The following is a 15160-nucleotide window of genomic DNA, read 5'->3' as shown; positions in this document are numbered from 1 at the left end:
CGCCCGATCGCATGCTTTCGCGTGCGCTGGCGATTTGGGCCATCCACACTTGGCCCAGACCCTCCAGATCGTCGAATGGATCGTGGTCGGTCCATTCGTCGTCATGTTCGTCGTCAATTGCTTCGCAGTCCATATCGGATTCGGAGTCCGATATGGCTGCGGCGTCATGGTGCGTATTTGCAGTTGGTCGTGGTGATGGCTGTGTGGATGCTGCTGCTGCTGTTTTTGTCTGAAGTGGCGGCACTCCTCCCGTGCTCTCGTCCCTTGCCTGCAGCAGGTTTGTCAGTTTCGTCAAAATTGCTGCCAGCTTATCCTCCAGCTCTTTAATTTTTACGGCATATCTTTTCAGGATATGGGCACAGCTCCCATCGCACTGGGCGCCTGGCTGCTGCTGTAGCTGGGGTTGGCGTGGCGTCGGAGCACGATTTGGGATCGGCTGCATCGGCTGGACCCTTTGGTATTGGCGCCCCTCGGCCAGTGGCTGGGGATGTTGGTTGCGATGCTGTAGCTGTTGCTGATGCTGCCGACCCGGACCGCGTTGGCGTTGCTGCTGCGGCTGTGGGTGGAGTGGCTGTATGGGTGGCTGCTGCTGCAACTGTCGTTGTAGTGGCTGCTGGTGACGTTGTGATGGCTGCTGGAGACGATGTGCTGGCTGTTGCTGCTGTATTGGCTGCTGCATTTGCTGTGGCTGTTGCCGTAGTGGCTGAGGCTGCTGCTGCTGCCGTCGATGCTCCTGGACAGCGACCCTGTGGGCCAGGAGCCGCTGCCTGGCTGCCTTGTAGGCGCTGCAGCCCTTGTAGGCGCTGATGTGGGCGCCTTGGCAGTTGGCGCATTTGGGATTGACGGCCCTTGGCTTGCTGCACTCCGTCGTCTGATGTCCACCCGCGCATTTCATGCAGACAGCAGCTCGTCTACAATATGCGCGGGTGTGGCCAAACACCTGACATCGATGGCACTGGGCAGGGTCACGGGAGACTCCAAGTCTCTCAACCGTGACGGGCCTCCCACCCAGGCGTCGCAGCTTCAACACATCGAATTGACCACGGTCCGGTTTGGGGGCGATCTCAGCCTCGAAGAGGTTGTATTGGCGGCTGCCGGCTAAACCGGACCGTGTACCCCTCGGCCTGCATACAGTCCCGGAACCAGTCAGAGGGCGTGGAATGGGGAAGACCCCGGATGAGGATCCTCAAGCCTCTGTCCTCCACAGGCTGATGCCCGAACTCGCCGTGCCGGATGTCATTGGCAATGGCAAGGGTGTGTGTATTGGGAGTGGCAGTAGTTGTGTTGGTGTTGGTATTGGCGATGGTGCTGGTGTGAGTGGCGGTGACGGTGTTGGTGTTTGTATTTGTGTTTTGTGTTTGCTGCCGCTGCTGGTGATGGCGGCCCCGTCGTCTAGCCTGCTTCCTCTCACCCTCACCCTCATCGTCACTCCCACTGTCGATGAGGGCGCGGCGTCGTTTTGGTGTTGGTGGGATTTGTGGCATTGGAGCAGGCTGGGCTATGGCTCGGATCGACCCGCTGCTCGAGCTCGAACCAGGTTCGACACGCAACAGGTTCGATCCGGTCGTGTGTGTGTGTGTGGCTGCCCGTTGGCCGTTTTGGCGCTCCGCTCTTGCGCGTCGGCTTGCCGGCTCTCCTCCGTCTTCTCCCTCTCCCGTTACTCCTGAACAGTTTTGTGCGTCCAAGAGCGTGAGAGGCGGGAAAAGTGGCAGTGAGAGCGGCGTCTTTTCGGCCTTTCCCTTTGTGGTTGGCGCGGTTTTTGTGACGGGTCTCGAGGGGGGAGTGGCTGTGGCCGTGGATATATCGGCCATGGCAATGGCTGGGTACTCACTCGATGGAAGGCTGTGGCGTCGGCGCTCTGCATTGGCTGGGGCGTTGGTGTTGGCGCCTGCGCCGAGGGCTCTGCTGCTGCTGCTGCTATTGGCGGTGTTGGTGTTGGTGTTGTTGGCTGCTGCTGCTGCTGCTAGGGCGCCTCTGCGGGCCGCTCTGCCGCCGTCGCTGTGTCTTCTGGTTGACCCTCGTCTGGCCATTCCTCTGGTCATGGCTGGCTGTTGGTTTGTGTGTTGGCGATCTGCTGCCTGTTTGTTGTTTTTTAATTGAAAAGTCTCTTGTGTGTGTGTGTTTGTGTTTAATGTATTTATTGGCACTTTTATTCTCTTTTTGGTTTGTGATGTGGACGGGAGCAAAAGTTTGTCAAGGTAAGTAATGGGTGTGGTGGAGGAAGGGCGGCACGGCACGGCACGGCACACGACAGACACCACAAAAAGAAAACAGGGCAACACAGAAAAAAAAACGTCAATGGCGACACGGCACAGATCGATAGATCATGTTCACCGAAAAGGGAATCTTTCCCATAGGCGATGGCCTTTTTGATGTAGATGCCGAACGCTTTAACGGATTGCTCGTGTCGCATGACATCAACGAGATCTACGAGGTGGAACAGACGCCGTTTGCCAGGGGCAAATTCGCCGCCGTTCGCCGTGCCATTCACAAGAACACGGGCTCCCATTTCGCGGCAAAGTTCTTGAAGCGACGCCGACGCGCACAGAGCAGCGACAAGGAGATCAAACACGAGATCGCCGTCCTAATACTCTGCGAGGGCGAGGAGAACATTGTCAATCTGAATGCGGTGCACGAGACCCGTTCGGACACAGCCCTGCTGCTGGAACTGGCCACTGGTGGCGAGCTGCAGACCATACTGGACAACGAGGAGTGCCTGACAGAGGCCCAGGCCCGCCACTGCATGCGAGAGGTGCTGAAGGCTCTCAAGTTTCTCCACGACCGATCCATTGCCCACCTGGACCTCAAGCCACAGAACATTTTGCTCGCCGGCGAGCGTATAGAAGATGGCCTCAAGCTCTGTGACTTTGGGATCTCGCGCGTTGTGTGCGAGGGCATCAATGTCCGCGAGATGGCCGGCCCACCCGACTACGTGGCCCCCGAGGTGCTCCAGTACGAGCCACTCTCCCTGCTGACGGACATCTGGTCCGTGGGCGTTCTCACCTATGTCTTGCTCTCCGGCTTCTCGCCCTTTGGCGGGAACACCAAGCAGGAGACCTTCCTCAATATCTCGCAGTGTGCGCTCACCTTTCCGGACAACCTATTCTGTGGCGTCTCGCCAGTGGCCATCGATTTCATACGCCGCGCATTGCGAATTAAGCCAAACGATCGCATGAGTGCCGCTGGATGCCTGGAACATGTCTGGCTGAAGGATGAGAGCTCGATGGATAGACAAATGTATCTGCAGGCTCAGAGCGATGCTGAAGAGGAAGAGGAAGAGGAGGAGGAAGAAGACGACCTTGAGGATGAGGAAGTGGAGGAGCCAGTGGCCGAGGAGAAGGCAGAGGAGCAGGAACAGCAACAGCAGTCACAGGAACAACAAAAGCAACAGAAGCCAAGCAGTGGCAGCAACAAACCCACGCACAATGGCCACCATCGGGCCCACAGCAATGGGAGCAGTAGCAGCATCTCAAAAATACCCATTGCCACCGGGAAGCTCCTGGGAAGCCCCATAAGCAGCACCAGCACCAGCACCAGCACAGAGACAACGACAGCCATACACACGCTGACCAGCAATTGACACGGACAGAGCAACACGGTCTGCCTGTCCGCCAAGCCCACTCAGATCGTGACACCCACACGTCGAGCCTCCGACTCGGACAAGGAGAACACATACACGGCGACATTTGTGAAGAAGCCCCCGGTGCAGGCCACCATCCAGCTGGGCAGCAACGGCCTCGACGAGTTCGCCACAGTGGTGGCCACCCTGACACTCTTTCCCGATGCGCCCACCACACCGAAAGTGATCCGCAAGGCACCCACGGGAGAGTCCCATGGATCGGCCACCTCGGTGAAGGCTCTGGTCAAGAAGTTTCAGCTGGAGGAGACGCTAGTCTGCCCCGGACACAGCAGCACCAGCAGCCACAACGGCCACAGTCCCGTCAACGGGTGCGGCGGCAGTAGCGGGAGCAGCAACGGCAACAATATGCGACGCAGTGCAGGGGGAAACAGCAGCAACATCAGCTACTCGGCAGCAGCCGCGACAGCAGCACGAATGAACAGCATTCGCCGCGCCTCCGACCCGCTGATGGCCGTCTATAAGAACCAGCCACAGAACAGCGGCGCCAACAGCAATAGTTCCAGCAGCAACAGCAACAATCCCAGCCCAGGCAGCAGTCCCAGCTCGGGCAGCACGGCCACCCTGCTCCTGAATAGCCATCGCCTGGCGTCCGCGTCCGCGTCCGGGCCAGCCAGAACGGTCACCAGCACCGCTGTAGCCTCAAGCAGCAGCACCAAAGCTACTGCCACTGCCCACCATCTGCACCACCACCACATGCACCACGACAACACGAAAAGCGGCCAAAACACATGAAATCCACACTTACCTGCCAATCACCAGACAGAGCTGCCCCCACAGCAGCTGCCTCGCCATGAACATCATCAATTTTCTGCCAAAGGGGCGAAAAAGGAGGCCTTTTTTGAACCGATGACGAACGTGGCCGAGGAGGCCAGGCCAACTCTGCTGACAACGCATCCTGGTGGCCGGACCAGCAGCCACTCGGATGCGGCCAATCAACAAGTAAATCGACAACGTATCCTGGTGGCCGGACCAGTTGCCACTTGGATGCGGCCAATAATACTGACAGTCTGACATCACACACCGATGTCAACGCCAACACACTGGACAACGCATCTCGGGTGGCCGGACCAGTGCCACTCGGTCTGCTGCATTAAACCAACAGACAGATGCAACGTGGGCGGCCGGACTAGAGCCGCTCGCCATCTCCAACTTTGCCCACGATGCACGCCAACACCAACAATCCAGCCATCGCCACTAAACAAGACACAGGGGGACAACAGAGCCGTCCGGTATACAGCGTAATGTTCGCATTGCGTTTGATATGCCTGCCGGTGCTCCGTTGTTGTTTGTCCTCCTGTTAGAAATAAAATAAATATAATTAATATGTTTATATGTTGTAAATGTACATATGTCAATTATCGTTTATTTTACCTCGTCTGCATCAATGTATTTGTTGTAGATGTCAATCCTGTTGTTTTTTGTAGTTTTTGCATGTCCGTAGATAGTTTTAGTTACTTACCTGTGATATTAGAATTAAGTTTTTGTAAATTAATGTAGTTTTTCTATAGTTAATTGTATATTTTTCGTAGTTTTCTAATTAGTTTTACCTTCTTACTCTTCTTCCCAACCTATTTGCCATTCCCATAATTCCCCTTGACACGTGGTATTACCAAAAATACCACGCAAATACCAGACTATGACCGATAGCACACCAAAAAGCCATTTCAAATTTAAAATGCATTTATCAATGCCCAGTGTGTTATCGGTCGCAAATTCGGCAATTTATGCCCAGCCAATTCCTCCCACCCCCTACCCACTTCAAATGCCATTAAATGCCAAATGCGGTTGAGCAGGAGCAAAATTAACACTGCCAACCTCCGCCACTCTGCCAAAAGCCCCAATAAAGCCATTTCAACCGCCCGGATCGAAAGATCCGGAAGTTTACAGTATCCGGGCGGTTATACGGGAGCAGGCATTTATCCCCCCCCCCCCCATCCTATCCCATCCCCCAGCAACAGAGCAGCCACTACACACAGCACAAACATAAGACACTGGCCGCTAACCAACGACAACGACAACACACACAGCCACTAAAACAAACGGCTATTCCAATTCTCCATTGCCTACTTATCGGTGCTGCTGCCCTCGGACCACTTTCATCTCACTCAATATTGGGGTGAGTGAAAGTGGAACCGGGGGTGAGAGCACCGGTAAATGACGATCGGCGATCGGGCCATTCGAGTGTGGAGGAGAGAGTATGGGAGTTGGCGGACATGTGAGAGTTCCACCATGAACCTCGTCCACCCGCTCGAGAGGTCGCGATCGTCGGACGTGCCAGAACCGTTTCGTGTCGTTTGTTCGTGTCGCCGTTTTCCGTTGTCTTGCTGTTGTGCTTTGTTTTCTTTTTTGTGGTGTCTGTCGTGTGCCGTGCCGTGCCGTGCCGTGCCCCCGCTCCCACCACTCGACAAACTTTCTGCTCCCCAATAAATGTGATTAATTTTAAACGCCAATAAATAACATTAAGTTATAAAAACACAAACCTAACGAGAGACAAACTGTGTAAAGAGACAGAAAGTGCCAATAAATACATTAAACACAAACACACACACACAAGAGACTTTTCAGTAAGGGAAAACAACAAACAGACAGCAAATCGCCAATACACAAACTAACAACAACTATGACGAGAGGAATGGCCAGACGAGGGTCAACCAGACGCCACAGCGACGGCGGCAGAGCGGCCCGCAGAGGCGCCCTAGCAGCAGCAGCAGCAGCCAACAACACAAACACCAACACCGCCAATAGCAGCAGCAACAGCAGAGCCCTCGGCGCAGGCGCCAACACCAACGCCCCAGCCAATGCAGAGCGCCGACGCCACAGCGACGGTGGCTGCATCAGCAGCAGCAATAACAACGCCAACACAGACTGCACCGATCGTGAGTACGCAGACGCCGCCAATACACACACAGACACAGCCATTCCCGCCACTTGCATTGCCCTTCCCCCCCCCCTCCCCCCACCCTGCAAATAATACCCAAAGAAAGGCGCCAAACACAAAAGAAAGGCCCACCAAGACACCACTTTTCCCGCCTCTCACGCTCTTTTGGCCATACAAAATAGTTCGAGAGTAACGGGATAGGGAGAGGACGGAGGAGAGTCGGCAAGCCGCCGAGAAGGAGCGGGCCAACGGGCCGCCACACACACACACACACACGACCGGATCGAACCTGTTGCGAGTCGAACCTGGTTCGAGCTGGTTCGAGCAGCGGGTCGATCCGGGCCAATGCTGAGCCGGCACCAATACCACAAATCCCACCAACACCAAAACGACGCCGCGCCCTCATCGACAGTGGGAGTGAAGATGAGGATGAGGGTGAGAGGAAGCAGGCCAGACGACGGGGCCGCCATCACTAGAAAAGGCAAACTCTGGAGGAGCTGGAGGCTATTGTTCAGGAGCAGCTGAGGCAGCACGAGCTGAGGGAGCAACAGCAGAAGCAGCAGAAACGGACGGCACATGCAGCCAACACCAACACAGTTGCCGATCCTGCCACTATGCCGCAATCTGCACAGCCAACACATGCCCCTGCCCCTGCCCCTGCCCCTGCCACTACTATAATTGCCAATAGCCAGACCCACAGCCATCACCAACATCGACAACAGCCAATACATAGACAATCACCAGCCATTCACACAGACAATACCACAATTAACAAAAGAGATAATAATGACGCCAATACAAATACAAATACACCCGCCAATACAAACACCAACACCACCACCGCCATCACCATCACAAACACCCCTGCCACTACCACCGACGATGACATCCGGCACGGCGAATTCGGGCATCAGCCCAGCCAGGAACGTGGCTTGAGGATCCTCATCCGAGGACTCTCCCACTCCACGCCGCCGGATTGGATTCGCAGCAGCATGCTGAATGAGGGGTTCACGGTTCGGTTTGTAAGGGTGATCACCGATCGATTTGATCGCAGCCGCCAATTCAACCTCTTCGACGCTGAGATCGCCCCCAAACCGGACCGTGGCCAATGCGGGGTGTTAAAGCTGCGACGCCTGGGTGGGAGGCCCGTCACGGTTGAGAGACTTGGAGTCTCCCGTGACCCTGCCCAGTGCCATCGATGTCAGGTGTTTGGCCACACCCGCGCATATTGTAGACGCGCTGCAGTTTGCAAAAAAAAAAAGAGAACTAAGGTGCCAATAAATACATTAAACACAAACACACACACACAAGAGACTTTTCAATTAAAAAACAACAAACAGGCAGCAGATCGCCAACACACAAACCAACAGCCAGCCATGACCAGAGGAATGGCCAGACGAGGGTCAACCAGACGACACAGCGACGGCGGCAGAGCGGCCCGCAGAGGCGCCCTAGCAGCAGCAGCCAACAACACCAACACCAACACCGCCAATAGCAGCAGCAGCAGCAGAGCCCTCGGCGCAGGCGCCAACACCAACGCCCCAGCCAATGCAGAGCGCCGACGCCACAGCCACCCATCGAGTGAGTACCCAGCCATTGCCATGGCCGATATATCCACGGCCACAGCCACTCCCCCCTCGAGACCCGTCACAAAAACCGCGCCAACCACAAAGGGAAAGGCCGAAAAGACGCCGCTCTCACTGCCACTTTTCCCGCCTCTCACGCTCTTGGACGCACAAAACTGTTCAGGAGTAACGGGAGAGGGAGAAGACGGAGGAGAGCCGGCAAGCCGACGCGCAAGAGCGGAGCGGTAAAACGGCCAACGGGCAGCCACACACACACACACGACCGGATCGAACCTGTTGCGTGTCGAACCTGGTTCGAGCTCGAGCAGCGGGTCGATCCGAGCCATAGCCCAGCCTGCTCCAATGCCACAAATCCCACCAACACCAAAACGACGCCGCGCCCTCATCGACAGTGGGAGTGATGATGAGGGTGAGGGTGAGAGGAAGCAGGCTAGACGACGGGGCCGCCATCACCAGCAGCGGCAGCAAACACAAAACACAAATACAAACACCAACACCGTCACCGCCACTCACACCAGCACCATCGCCAATACCAACACCAACACAACTACTGCCACTCCCAATACAGACACCCTTGCCATTGCCAATGACATCCGGCACGGCGAGTTCGGGCATCAGCCTGTGGAGGACAGAGGCTTGAGGATCCTCATCCGAGGTCTTCCCCATTCCACGCCCTCTAAATGGTTCCGGGACTGTATGCAGGCCGAGGGGTACACGGTCCGGTTTACTCGGGCGATCACCGATCGATTCGATCGCAGCCGCCAATACAACCTCTTCGAGGCTGAGATCGCCCCCAAACCGGACCGTGGTCAATTCGATGTGTTGAAGCTGCGACGCCTGGGTGGGAGGCCCGTCACGGTTGAGAGACTTGGAGTCTCCCGTGACCCTGCCCAGTGCCATCGATGTCAGGTGTTTGGCCACACCCGCGCATATTGTAGACGAGCTGCTGTCTGCATGAAATGCGCGGGTGGACATCAGACGACGGAGTGCAGCAAGCCAAGGGCCGTCAATCCCAAATGCTCCAACTGCCAAGGCGCCCACATCAGCGCCTACAAGGGCTGCAGCGCCTACAAGGCAGCCAGGCAGCGGCTCCTGGCCCACAGGGTCGCTGTCCAGGAGCATCGACGGCAGCAGCAGCAGCCTCAGCCACTACGGCAACAGCCACAGCAAATGCAGCAGCCAATACAGCAGCAACAGCCAGCACATCGTCTCCAGCAGCCATCACAACGTCACCAGCAGCCACTACAGCGACAGTTGCAGCAGCAGCCACCCATACAGCCACTCCACCCACAGCCGCAGCAGCAACGCCAACGCGGTCCGGGTCGGCAGCATCGGCAACAGCTACAGCATCGCGACCAACATCCCCAGCCACTGGCCGAGGGGCGCCAATACCAAAGGGTCCAGCCGATGCAGCCGATCCCAAATCGTGCTCCGACGCCACGCCAACCCCAGCTACAGCAGCAGCCAGGCGCCCAGTTCAATGGGAGCTGTGCCCATATCCTGAAAAGATATGCCGTAAAAATTAAAGAGCTGGAGGATAAGCTGGCAGCAATTTTGACGAAACTGACAAACCTGCTGCAGGCAAGGGACGAGAGCACGGGAGGAGTGCCGCCACTTCAGACAAAAACAGCAGCAGCAGCATCCACACAGCCATCACCACGACCAACTGCAAATACGCACCATGACGCCGCAGCCATATCGGACTCCGAATCCGATATGGACTGCGAAGCAATTGACGACGAACATGACGACGAATGGACCGACCACGATCCATTCGACGATCTGGAGGGTCTGGGCCAAGTGTGGAGGGCCCAAATCGAATACTCACCCGCAAACGTCTCTTACGCCAACACAAATCAGACAAGGGTCGCCAGCAACAACATCCAAATCAACGAAAGGCACCTGCAAATAAACGCAAATTAAAATCAAAAAGCCAAAACAAACACCTCCTCACCTGAGTGGCCGGACCAGCAGCCATTCAAAACGCAACTACAAATTGACGACGAACGTGGCCGAGGAGGCCAGGCCAATCCACCTGACAGCGCATCCTGGGTGGCCGGACCAGCAGCCACTTGGATGCGGCCAATCAACAATTAAAATCGACAACGCATCCTGGTGGCCGGACCAGTTCGCCACTTGGATGCGGCCAATAACTCCGACCATTGCCATCACACACCGATGCCAATGCCAACACGATGACAATGCAGTTGGGTGGCCGGACCAGTGCCCCTCGAGTGCAGCAGCCAACACTAACCAACAGACAGATGCAACGTGGGCGGCCGGACCAGAGCCGCTTGCCATCAAGACCATCATTGCCCACGATGCACGCCAATACTCACAACCAGCCAATAAACAACACACAGGGGGACAACAGAGCCGGCCGGTATACAGCGTAATGTTCGCATTGCGTTTGTTATGCCGGCCGGTGCTTCGTTGTAGTTGTCCTCCTGTTAGAAATAAAATAAATATAATTAATATGTTTATATGTTGTAAATGTATGTCAATTATCGTTTATTTTACCTTGTCTGCATCAATGTTCTTGTTGTAGATGTCAATCCTGTTGTTTTTTGTAGTTTTTGCATGTCCGTAGATAGTTTGTCCATAGTTTTAGTTACTAGCCTGTGATATTAGGAATAAGTTTTTGTAAATTAATGTAGTTTTTCTGTAGTTAATTGTATATTATTAGTAGTTTTCTGATTAGTTTTATTACCTTTTTCCTCTTCTTCCCCACCTATCTGCCATTCCCATATTTCCCCTGACATGTGGTATTACTAAAAATACCACGCAAATACCAGACTTGACCGATAACACACCAAAAAAGCCAATACAAATTCAAATTGCATTTCTCAATGCCCAGTGTGTTATCGGTCGCAACTTCGGCAATTATGCCCAGCCAATTCCTCACCCACCCCCACCCACTTCAAATGCCACTAAATGCCAAATGAGGCTGAGCAGGAATAAAATGAACACTGCCATCCTTCGCCACTCAGCCAAATGCCCCAACAATGCCAATACAACCGCCCACAAGATGCTATGCGGTCGACTCTTCGGAGCGTCTCGCGCCCGGATCGTAAGATCCGGAAGTTGAAAGTATCCGGGCGGTTATACGGGAGCAGGCAAACTTTCCCCTTCCCATCCCATCCCATCCTTGACAACAGAGCAGCCAATTCACACAGCACAGAGAAACATTAGACACGGGCCATTGCCCAACAACAACACACACAGCCACTGAAACAGAAGGCCGTTCAAATCTTCCATTGCCTACTTATCGGTGCTGCTGCCCTCGGACTACTTTCATCTCACTGAATATTGGGGTGAGTGAAAGTGGAACCGGGGGTGAGAGCACCGGTAAGTGACGACCGGCGTGGGAGTGGGGGAGTTGGCGGACATGTGAGAGTTCCACCATGAACCTCGTCCGCCACTCTCATCTCGTCCACCCGCTCGAGAGGTCGCGATCGTCGGACGTATATAAATTGAACCATCGCCGCCGCCATTAAAATAAAATAAAATCGCAAGTTTGTTTGTTCGTTGCCATCAGTGTTGCCCGTGTCGTTTGTCGTTTTGACTGTTTTGTCGTTTATCGTTTGGCGTGTCATTTGTGCTCTGGTGCCAAAAAATAAAGACAGTGAAGGCCAGACGACGCCAAGCCAAGCCAGGCAGCAGCCATTTTGTGTCGCCCCCCCCCCCCCCCCCACCCCTCACCATTCGCCGCTGCACATGACCATTCCAAACGCGGAAAAGTGTTCCTCGCCAATCCACCACGCTCCAGCCCTTCCTTCACCCCACCCACTACTATCTCCGACAAGCTTTAGTTCCTGTGCCACTACAAACATCACAAACATCACAAACTAAAAGAGATAACTGTGATAGACAAGAAAAAAAGAGAACTAAGGTGCCAATAAATACATTAAATACAAACACACACAAGAGACTTTTCAATTAAAGAACAACAAACAGGCAGCAGATCGCCAACACACAAACCAACAGCCAGCCATGACCAGAGGAATGGCCAGACGAGGGACAACCAGACGACACAGCGACGGCGGCAGGGCGGCCCGCAGAGGCGCCCTAGCAGCAGCAGCAGCAGCCAACAACACCAACACAAACACCGCCAATAGCAGCAGCAGCAGCATAGCCCTCGGCGCAGGCGCCAAAACCAACGCCCCAGCCAATGCAGAGCGCCGACGCCACAGCCATCCATCGAGTGAGTACCCAGCCATTCCCATGGCCGACATATCCACGGCCACAGCCACTCACCCCTCGAGCCCCATCACATCAGCAGCAACAGCAGCGCCAATACCAACCGAAAATCCCGCAACCCTGCCAAATCACAAAATCCCGCCAAACACAAAGGGAAAGGCCGAAAAGACGCCACTTTTCCCGCCTCTCACGCTCTCGGACATACAAAACTGTTCAGGAGTAACGGGAGAGGGAGAAGACGGAGGAGAGCCGGCAAACCGACGCGCAAGAGCGGAGCGCCAAAACGGCCAACGGGCATCCACACACACACACACGACCGGATCGAACCTGTTGCGGGTCGAACCTGGTTCGAGTTCGAGCAGCGGGTCGATCCGTGCCAATGCCCAGCCTGCACAAATACCACCAATCCCACCAACACCAAAACGACGCCGCGCCCTCATCGACAGTGGGAGTGACGATGAGGGTGAGGGTGAGAGGAAGCAGGCCAGACGACGGGGCCGCCATCACCAGCAGCGGCAGCAGCGGCCGCCAATTGGGAAGCCGAAGAAGAAAAGGCAGACACTGGAGGAGCTAGAGGCTATTGTCCGGGAGCAGTTGAGGCAGCACGAGCTGCGGCAGCAACAACAGAGGCAGCAGAAACGGACAACGAATACAGCCAACACCAACACAGTTGCCGCTCCTGCCACTATGCCGCAATCTGCACAGCGAACACATGCCCCTGCCCCTGCCCATGCCCCTGCCACTACTATAAATGCCAATAGCCAGACCCACAGCCATCACCAACATCGACAAAGGCCAATACATAGACAATCACCAGCCATTCACATAGACAATACTGACAATATCAATACAAATAATGACGCCAACGCAATTACAATTACAAATACACCTGCCAAGACCAATACCAACACCACCACCGCCATCACCATCAAACACAAACACCCCTGCCACTACCACCGACGATGACATCCGGCACGGCGAATTCGGGCATCAGCCCAGCCAGGAACGTGGCTTGAGGATCCTCATCCGAGGACTCTCCCACTCCATGCCGCCGGATGGGATTCGCAGCAGTATGCTGAACGAGGGGTTCACGGTTCGGTTTGTAAGGGCAATCACCGATCGATTCGATCACAGCCGCCAATTCAATCTCTTTGAGGCTGAGATCGCCCCCAAACCGGACCGTGGCCAATGCGGGGTGTTGAAGCTGCGACGCCTGGGTGGGAGGCCCGTCACGGTTGAGAGACTTGGAGTCTCCCGTGACCCTGCCCAGTGCCATCAATGTCAGGTGTTTGGCCACACCCGCGCATATTGTAGACGCGCTGCAGTTTGCATGAAATGCGCGGGTGGACACCTGACGACGGAGTGCAGCAAGCCAAGGAACGTTGCTCCCAAGTGCGCCAACTGCCAGGGCCAGCACATCAGCGCCTACAAGGGCTGCAGCGCCTACAAGGCAGCCAGGCAGCGGCTCCTGGCCCACAGGGTCGCTGTCCAGGAGCATCGACGGCAGCAGCAGCAGCCTCAGCCAATACGGCAACAGCCACAGCCAATGCAGCAGCCAATACAGCAGCAACAGCCAGCACATCGTATCCAGCAGCCACCACAACGTCACCAGCAGCCACTACAGCGACAGTTGCAGCAGCAGCCACCCACACAGCCACTCCACTCACAGCCGCAGCAGCAACGCCAACGCGGTCCGGGTCGGCAGCATCGGCAACAGCTACAGCATCGCGACCAACATCCCCAGCCACTGGCCGAGGGGCGCCAATACCAAAGGGTCCAGCCGATGCAGCCGATCCCAAATCGTGCTCCGACGCCACGCCAACCCCAGCTACAGCAGCAGCCAGGCGCCCAGTGCGATGGGAGCTGTGCCCATAATCTGAAAAGATATGCCGGTAAAATTAGAGAGCTGGAAGAAAAACTGGCAGCAATTTCAACGAAACTGACAAACCTGCTGCAGGCAAGGGACGAGAGCACGGGAGGAGCCACAACGGACAACAACAGCAGCAGCAGCATCCACACAGCCATCACCACGACCAGCACCAAATACGCACTTTGACGCCGCAGCCATATCGGAATCCGAACCCGATATGGACTGCGAAGCAATTAATGACGATGATGACCACGAGTGGACCGACCACGATCCATTCGACGATCTGGAGGGTCTGGGCCAAGTGTGGAGGGCCCAAATCGACAGCGCACGCGGAAGCATGCGATCGGGCGGCGCCTATTGATGTGCCCAATCGTCGATCCAGAGACAGCCACTGCAACAAAGGAAAGAGACGTCAATACGGACAACAACGAAAAACGGCCAAAACACACAAAAATCACACGTACCTGCCAATCACCAGACAGAGCTGACCATCAAGAAGCTGCCTCGCCATCAACAATGACAATTTCCTGCCAAAGGGATGGAAAAGGAGGCCTTCTTTGATGACGCTGCCGCCTGACCATGGCCGTGACGTCACGGCAATCCGAACCAACAGCTGCCATTTCCAACGACGACACAGATGCTGGCGCCTGTTGCCGCTCCACTGGGTCACACCCGTCTCTCATGCCTGGCCTGCTTCCTCTCTCCCTCATCCTCATCTTCGCTCCCACTGTCGATGAGGGCGCGGCGTCGTTTTGGTGTTGGTGGGATTGGTGGCATTTGTGTAGGCTGGGCTATGGCTCGCTCCGCTCTTGCGCGTCGGCTTGCCGGCTCTCCTCCGTCTTCTCCCTCTCCCGTTACTCCTGAACAGTTTTGTGCGTCCAAGAGCGTGAGAGGCGGGAAAAGTGGCAGTGAGAGCGGCGTCTTTTCGGCCTTTCCCTTTGTGGTTGGCGCGGTTTTTGTGATGGGGCTCGAGGGGGGAGTGGCTG

General features: G+C 55.6%; 1 pseudogene; it reads left to right on the top strand.

Moving 5' to 3' along the window:
- The first annotated feature begins 2311 nt into the window (after positions 1-2311).
- On the top strand, positions 2312-4546 carry LOC117195140 (annotated as a pseudogene).
- The last annotated feature ends 10614 nt before the right edge of the window (positions 4547-15160 follow it).

Source organism: Drosophila miranda (genome assembly GCF_003369915.1).
Source record: "Drosophila miranda strain MSH22 chromosome Y unlocalized genomic scaffold, D.miranda_PacBio2.1 Contig_Y6_pilon, whole genome shotgun sequence".
NCBI classification, from domain to species: Eukaryota; Metazoa; Arthropoda; class Insecta; order Diptera; family Drosophilidae; genus Drosophila; species Drosophila miranda.
Note: the sequence above shows the minus strand (reverse complement) of the source record. Positions and strands in the feature narration are given on the sequence as shown.